General features: G+C 35.6%; 1 pseudogene; it reads right to left on the bottom strand.

Annotated features, from left to right (window-relative positions):
* Positions 1-5,294: 5,294 nt before the first annotated feature.
* On the bottom strand, positions 5,295-6,709 carry LOC141559426 (creatine kinase B-type pseudogene; annotated as a pseudogene).
* Positions 6,710-7,828: the final 1,119 nt, after the last annotated feature.

The following is a 7,828-nucleotide window of genomic DNA, read 5'->3' as shown; positions in this document are numbered from 1 at the left end:
CTTGTTCCTTAAGGTACTCTTAAATTCTGACCATTTTAGTTTAAGAAACTGGCTCTTGATTTTAAAGCCAGTACATTTCTAAGCAAGATTTTTAACTCAGTATTCTTGGTTTTATGTCCAACACTCCACGCACTAAGCTTCTTCTTCTTCTTCTTCTTCTTCTTCTTTTTTTTTTTTTTTTTTTTTTTTTTTTTCAAGCAGTGCACAACCAGAACTAATTCTGTTAATTAATTACTTAGATTTGAAGAAGTTAAGCAGGTTGTCTGTAGGGGAGAACAGAATTTGTCAAGCTTTTAATGTTTTCTACTAGTGAATATTAATTATTAACTTTAAAGTCTGTTCAATTAGTTTGTCATAGTTTACTAAGAACATCTCTTGATATTTCAAAGAACAAAAATAAAACAGCAAGTCTGTAACTATGTAACATCTTCAAAGACCATGTTAATATCATGGTTTATATTTTGCCTAAGAATCCAGATTTCCTAAGAGTTAAATTACTGCAATTTAGCTATATTCAATTTTATAACATGGGTAAGCTCAGGATGAGTTATGGGGAAAATAACAACCAAGTACTACAGGAAGAAATGCTGCAGTGCTTAGTTGATTGCATCTGGACTTCTGATAAATTCCAGACTGGTGTTTATGGGATTGATCTTTTGGAGGAACTGTTTTTGGGATAAGACATGATTCAGGTTTCTTAAAGTCAATATAATGTTTTTAATAATAGCAGGAGAAGCTCCTGGGCTACATTAAAACTAAAATAACACTTTCTATTTTAGTTAAATATGGTGATGTCTGAATTTCTGTTTCAAAACCTGCAGACTTGGTCTATATTTGTCTAACCATCTGCTCAATTCTGCTGAGAAAAATAAACTAGTTTTTAGGAATGGCTTTCCCAACAGCTGAAAAGACCAAATTCTAATTCTTTCTGATTCTGAATTGCATTTTAAAAATTCTTCCTTTGAAGATTTTTCCTAAGCATAAAATGTAAACCTTAAAAGGGGACCTTGCATTGAGAGATGCATTCTCTACTTAACAATCAGAGAGAAACATGAGACAGTCATCTCAGGGTTACATTTTTTTTTGGCTTTATTTATTTGTCAGTTTGTTTTTCCTCCTCACCATCAAAGATAGAGCAGGAAGAAGAAAGCAATGTGCTTATCTTTGGACAAATCACAAGCAGGAGATTATGATGGCATCAGATGACATTCAATAGTGTAGCAGCAAAATCTAATTATGGTTTAAAAGAATATAAATAGAAATGATTTAAAAGTAATTCTAATGTACATCTAATGTTTATCTTGGGCATAGGATATAGGGTTTCCCCCAACAAAATTGTCTTGCAAAATGACTTAATATGCAAATGTGAATAATATTTTCTAATAGTATAATGACAATAAAACAAGTAACATTTATACAGTGCTTAAAATTTTGAAAAATCTTTATACATATTATTTTATTTGATCCTCACTAAAGCACTGTAAGACAAGCATTATTATAATACCAGTTTTACAGACAAGGAATCTGAGTTTCAGAGAGATCAAATAATATTTCCAGAGCCACATAATTACTGCCTAAGGTGAGATTTTAAGTCTATTCCAGACTTTAGTGCTAAAATACAATTTCTTATAAAACCTAAATGCCTCTTTCCTCACCCCTCAACAATTAATTTTCATTTGAGAGAAGAAATGTATAATGGATATAATGTTTTACTAATGTAAATAATTTTTATTCTTCTTGTCAAAGAAATTAAAATATTTTTCAGGAATTTTTGGCAAAGATCTTGGGTCTTTATTAATTTATTTTCTTACATGCCTATAATTAGTCAGTTACTTAGTTATTAAGTTATTTGATTGAACGAAACCAATTAAGTCCTTTAACATCCTATTTGAGAAATAAGAAGCCAGAATGAGTTGTGTTTTTAGTTACATTTTCAGATATCATTATCTATTATAATTTTCATTTATCATTGCTTTCAGTTCATTTTATTTTTTATTTATAGCTTACAAAGTATATATGTATGTATATGCATGCACATGTGTGTGAAGCATACAAGTATATATCCATATATAGCCTTAAAAGAAATAGTTATTTACTGATCTAATATTAATCATGAGAGTAAATATTCTCATAATTGGGTATAGCTGATTTATAAAAGAAAAAAAAAAGTTTCATAAAGAGATGAAGTAGAGTTTGTTGTCTACTTTTTCATTCTTAGATTCTGTTTTCATTCCTAAATCTTACCACTTCTTTCCATTATTATTGAATTTTATCTCCTATCCATTATTTTCTCTTATATCAATGTATAATAATGAAAAAAAGACAAATAAGGAAAGATTAAAACAGCAAAATCAAAAGGCATTGGAAACAAATCTGCCAAAACATTATCTCAGGAATATGGGATAATGGAGGAAAGCAGAAGCCCTTTGAGAAACGAGAACCTCCTGAGTACTTACATTTAAACATTAATACTTTCTGGCTCTCTACACGTAAAAATGTTTCAAGACATTCTAATAATCTGATACACATATTTATTTTATAGATAATAAATAATTTGCTGGATGAACATACTATGTTTTAATTGCTTAGAGAATGCCAAGAGACTCAATCTTCTATCATAATAATAAACTAAAATTTTATTTTCAACATCCATAGAAATTAATCAAAAGCAAATTGAAAAAAAAAAACTTCATTCTTCTTTCACTTCAAAACTTTTAAGTTTATTTCATAAAACATAAATTCATCTTTTTAAATGAATAAATGATCTATTGTTAAGTCTTATGCTTACCTTGACTTCTCTCATATACATGTATGTATAAACACACATGCACATTATATATATGCACATATAGATGCATACTTACATACATATATGCCTTTACCTCCTATTCACATAGGCGTCACCATTGCACTGACCCTTATCACATCTTACCTGGACGGTTACAATAACTTCTTGTGGATTAACTGCCTCAAGTACCCCCACCTCCTCACAAACTTTATTCGATCCTTTACCCAGCCACCACAGACAGTGAATGTCCCCTATCTCAAAATATTCTTTTTGCTACTAATTACTAACAAAGTCAAATGTAAAATTCTTTTTTGGCAATAAAAGTCATTAAGATCAATCTCACCCTAACTTTGCAGTCTTCTTCCATTTTACTCCATTTTACTCCAACTTAATAAATTTATATTGGTTGTGACTATGCCTATAATATTTTCTCTCCTTGTTGCCAGTTAGCTGGCTTTTTTTCAAGTCTGACTTTTTGCTGATGGCTTTTTCAGGTCCCCAGTGGCTAGTAAATTTCTTTTTTTAAAAATTATAGCTTTTTATTTACAAGATACATGTATGGGTAATTTTACAGCATTGACAATTGCAAAATGTTTTGTTCCAATTTTTCCACTGGTCCCCCCCACCCCCTCCCCCAGATGGGAGGTAGACTAATACATGTTTGATATGTTAAAGTATATGTATACATATCCACACAGTTAGATTGCTGCACGAGAAGAATCAGACTTTGAAAAAATATACAATTAACCTGTGAAGGAAATAAAAAATGCAAGCCTGCAAAAACAGAATGATTGGAAATGTTATATAGTGGTTCACACTCATTTCCCAGAGTTCTTTTGCTGGATGTAGCTGGTTCTATCCATTATTGAACAATTGGAACTGATTTTGGTTCATTTTATTGTTGAAGAGAGCCACATCTATCAGAATCAATCATCATATAGTATTGTTGTTGAAGTATATATAAAGATTTCCTGGTCCTGCTCATTTCATTTATCATCTGTTCATTGAAGTCTCTCCAGACCTTTCTGAAATCATCTTGCTGGTTATTTATTACAGAACAATAATATTCCATAACATTCACATACCACAATTTATTCAGCCATTCTCTAATTGATGGGAATCCACTCAGTGTCCAGTTTCTGGCCAATACAAATCGGGCTGCCACAAACATTCTTGCACATACAGGTCCCTTTCCCTTCTTTAAAATATCTTTGGGATGGGATATAAGTCCAGTAGTAGCACTGCTGAATCAAAAGGTATGTATGTATGTATGTATTTTTTTAATCATAGTTCCAAATCGTTCTCCAGAATGGCTGGATATATTCACAATTCTACCAACAATGTATCAGTGTCCAAGTTTTCTCAAATCCCCTCGGATATTCACCATTATCTTTTCCTGTCACTTTAGCCAACCTGACAGGTGTGTAGTGATATCTCAGAGTTGTCTCAATTTGCATTTCTCTGATTAATAATGACCTGGAGCATCTTTTCGTATGGCTAGAAATAGTTTCAATTTTTTCATCTGAAAATTATCTGTTCATATCCTTTGACCATTTATCAATTAGAGAATGGCTTGTTTTCTTATGAATTAGATTCAATTCTCTATATATTTTGGAAATAAGGCCTTTATCAGACCATTTGACTGTAAAAACATTTTCCCAGTTTGTTTCCCTTCTTATCTTCTCTGCATTAGTTTTATTTGTACAAAAGCTTTTCAATTAGATATAATCAAGCATTTTCTATTTTATGATCAATAATGATTTCTAGTTGTTTGGTCAAAAGTCCTCCTGCCTCCACAGATCTGAGAGGCAAACTATCTTATGTTCTTCTAATTTATTTATAGTGTCATTCTTTATTCCTAGATCATGAACCCATTTTGATCTTATCTTAGTGTATGGTGTTGAGTATGGGTTAATGTCTAGTTCTGACATACTAATTTCAACTTTTCCCAGCAGGTTTTGTCAAACAGTGAATTCTTTTTTTTTTTTTTGTGACCTTTTTTTTATTAATTTTATAATTATAACATTTTTGACAGTACATATGCATAGGTAATTTTTACAACATTATCCCTTGTATTCCCCTCTGTTACGGATTTTTCTCCTCCTTCCCTCCAACACTTCTCCTAGATGGCAGGCATTCCCATACATATTAAATATCTTGTAGTATATCGTAGGTACAATTTATATGTGCAGAACAGAATTTTGTTGTTGTTGTTATTGTTGCAAAGGAAGAATTGGATTCTAAAGGTAAAAATAACCTGGGGAGAAAAACAAAAAATGATAACAGTATACACTCATTTCTCAGTGTTCCTTTTCTGGGTGTAGCTGTTCTGTCCATCACTGATCAATTGGAATTGAATTAGCTCTTCTCTATGTTGAAGATATCCACTTCCATCAGAATACATACTCATACAGTATCATTGCTGAAGTGTATAATTCTGCTCATTTCACTCAGCATCAGATGATGTAAGTCACTCCAAGCCTCTCTGTATTCCTCCTGTTGGTCATTTCTTTCTTTCTTTTTTTTTTTTTCAGGCCAAAACAATAGTTTTATTTCAGCATTCAGCAATCTCAGCCATCAAAAAATAAAAATCTAACACCAAAGGATGGAAGGAAGACTTCTCTACAGCATGATTTAGGTGGGCTGCATCTGGAACCCCCCCCCCGGGGCACCACAGGCAGGAAGGATGGTGGTTATTCATTCATCCAATAAATTAGGAAGCGAAGAATTCAGGGGGCCAACTGCTCATTTCTGGGCTGGCATAAGGTCATCGATGGACTGGCCCTGCTCCAAACGCTTCTCCATCTCAATGAGCAACTTCACACCATCCACCACCATCTGCACCAGCTCTACCTCTGAGAAGCCCAGTTGATCAGCATTGGAGATATCAAAGACACCACCCACAGCTGCTGTGTCCACTCCACCTGTGCCCCTTTTCTGCAGTCTCAGCTTCAGCACCTCGCCAAACTTCTCATACTTGCCCAGGTGGGGAAGTTTGATGTGGACACCTGCACGCAGGCCTGTGCCCAGGTTGGAGGGGCAGGTCAGGATGTAGCCCAAGTGGGGGTTCCACATGAACTCATAGTTCTTGGTCTTAAAAAGGGTTTCAATCTGGGTGAGCCCTGTGCAGAACCTTGTGAACACCTCTTTCATGTTACCCCCCTTCTGCATGGAGATAACCCTCAGGTGATCTTCCTCATTAAATCACACCAGAAAGGTCTTGTTGTCATTGTGCCAAATGCCCCTGCAATCAGGCCAGTCTCTGGCCATGCCAGATGCCAAGAGGAGGGGGGAGACGGGCTTGTCAAAGAGGAAGTGGTCATCAATCAGCTGCTGCTGTTCCTGCTTAGTCATGTTCTTAAAGGCGTAGTACTTCCCATTCAGGTCACCTTCCAGGCTGGCCAGAGCTTCCACAGAGAGTTTCTCTACTGCACGGCGCTCGCCCCGGCTACAATGTGGAGGCAGTCAGAAACCCCGGATGCTACGAACAGTTCGAACACAAGAACTCAGCACATAGTTAGGATCCAGGTCATCACCACCCTGCAGATTGTCAGGGTTAAGATCAGTCTTATTATATTATTATTATATTATATATATATTATTATTAAGATCTGAAGGCTTGTAGCCACCATGGCGGTCCTCAATGATGGGATCAAAGAGTTCCTTGAACACCTCATAGCTCTCTTCATCTCCAGCCACACAGCCCACAGTCATGATGAATGGGTGCCCTGGGTTGTCCACGCCGGTCTGAATGACATCAACCAGGGTAAAGCCGCTGGATGTAGCCTTATCCCGGAGTTTCAAGTAGAGCTCCAGTGTCAGCACCTTTGCCATGTGGTTGTTGTGGTTGGAGAGGTCAGGGTACTCCTCCTCGGCGGAGCAGCGGGACTTCATCTTGTTGTGGCTGTTGGAGAATGGCATGGCGGCAGGAGGCGCTGTCATTCCCGAAGGTCGCAGAGGGAAGGAGCTTCGGAAGATGCTGCGGCTGCTGCATCCAGATCTCAGGCCACCTAAGCGGAGCCCAGTCACCAAGTCCTGTTGGTCATTTCTTACAGAAAAATAATATTCCCTAACATTCATATACCATAATTTACCCAACCATTCTCCAATTGATGGACATACATTCATTTTTCAGGTTCTAGCCACTACAAAAAGGGCTGCCACAAACATTTTGGCACATACAGGTCCCTTTCCCTTATTCAGTATTTCCTTGGGATATAAGCCCAGTAGTAGCACTGCTGAGTCAAAGAGTATGCACATTTTGATAACTTTTTGGGCATAATTCCAGATTGCTCTCCAGAATGTTTGGATTCTCTCACAATTCCACCAACAATGCATCAGTGTCCCAGTTTTCCCACATCCCCTCCAACATTCATCATTATTTGTTCCTATCATCTTAGCCAATCTGACAGGTATGTAGTGGTGTCTCAGAGTTGTCTTAATTTGCTTTTCTCTGATCAATAGTGATTTGGAACACTCTTTCATATGAGTGGAAATAGTTTCAGTTTCATCATCTGAAAATTGTTTGTTCATATCCTTTGATCATTTATCAGTTGGAGAATGGCTTGATTTCTTATAAGTAGAGTCAGTTCTCTGTATATTTTGGAAATGAGGCCTTTATCAGAACCTTTAATTGTAAAATTATTTTGCGAATTTGTTACTTCTCTTCTAATCTTGTTTGCAATAGTTTTGTTTGTACAAAAGCTTTTTAATTTGTGTAATCAAAATTTTCTATTTTGTGATCAATAATGATCTCTAGTTCTGCTTTGGTCACAAATTCCTTCCTCCGCCACAAATCGCAGAGGTAAACTATCCTATGTTCCTCTAATTTGTTTATGATCTCGTTCTTTATGCCTAAATCATGGACCCATTTTAATCTTATCTTAGTATGTGGTGTTAACTGTGGGTCCATGCCTAATTTCTGCCATACTAATTTCCAGTTTTCCCAGCAGTTTTTGTCAAATAATGAATTCTTATCCCAAATGTTGGGATCTTTGGGTTTGTCAAACACTAGATTGCTATTTTTATTCACTATCTTGC

This window comes from Sminthopsis crassicaudata, chromosome 3 (assembly GCF_048593235.1).
Source record: "Sminthopsis crassicaudata isolate SCR6 chromosome 3, ASM4859323v1, whole genome shotgun sequence".
NCBI classification, from domain to species: Eukaryota; Metazoa; Chordata; class Mammalia; order Dasyuromorphia; family Dasyuridae; genus Sminthopsis; species Sminthopsis crassicaudata.
The sequence above is the reverse complement of the archived record's forward strand: the minus strand, read 5'-3'. Positions and strand labels throughout refer to the sequence as shown.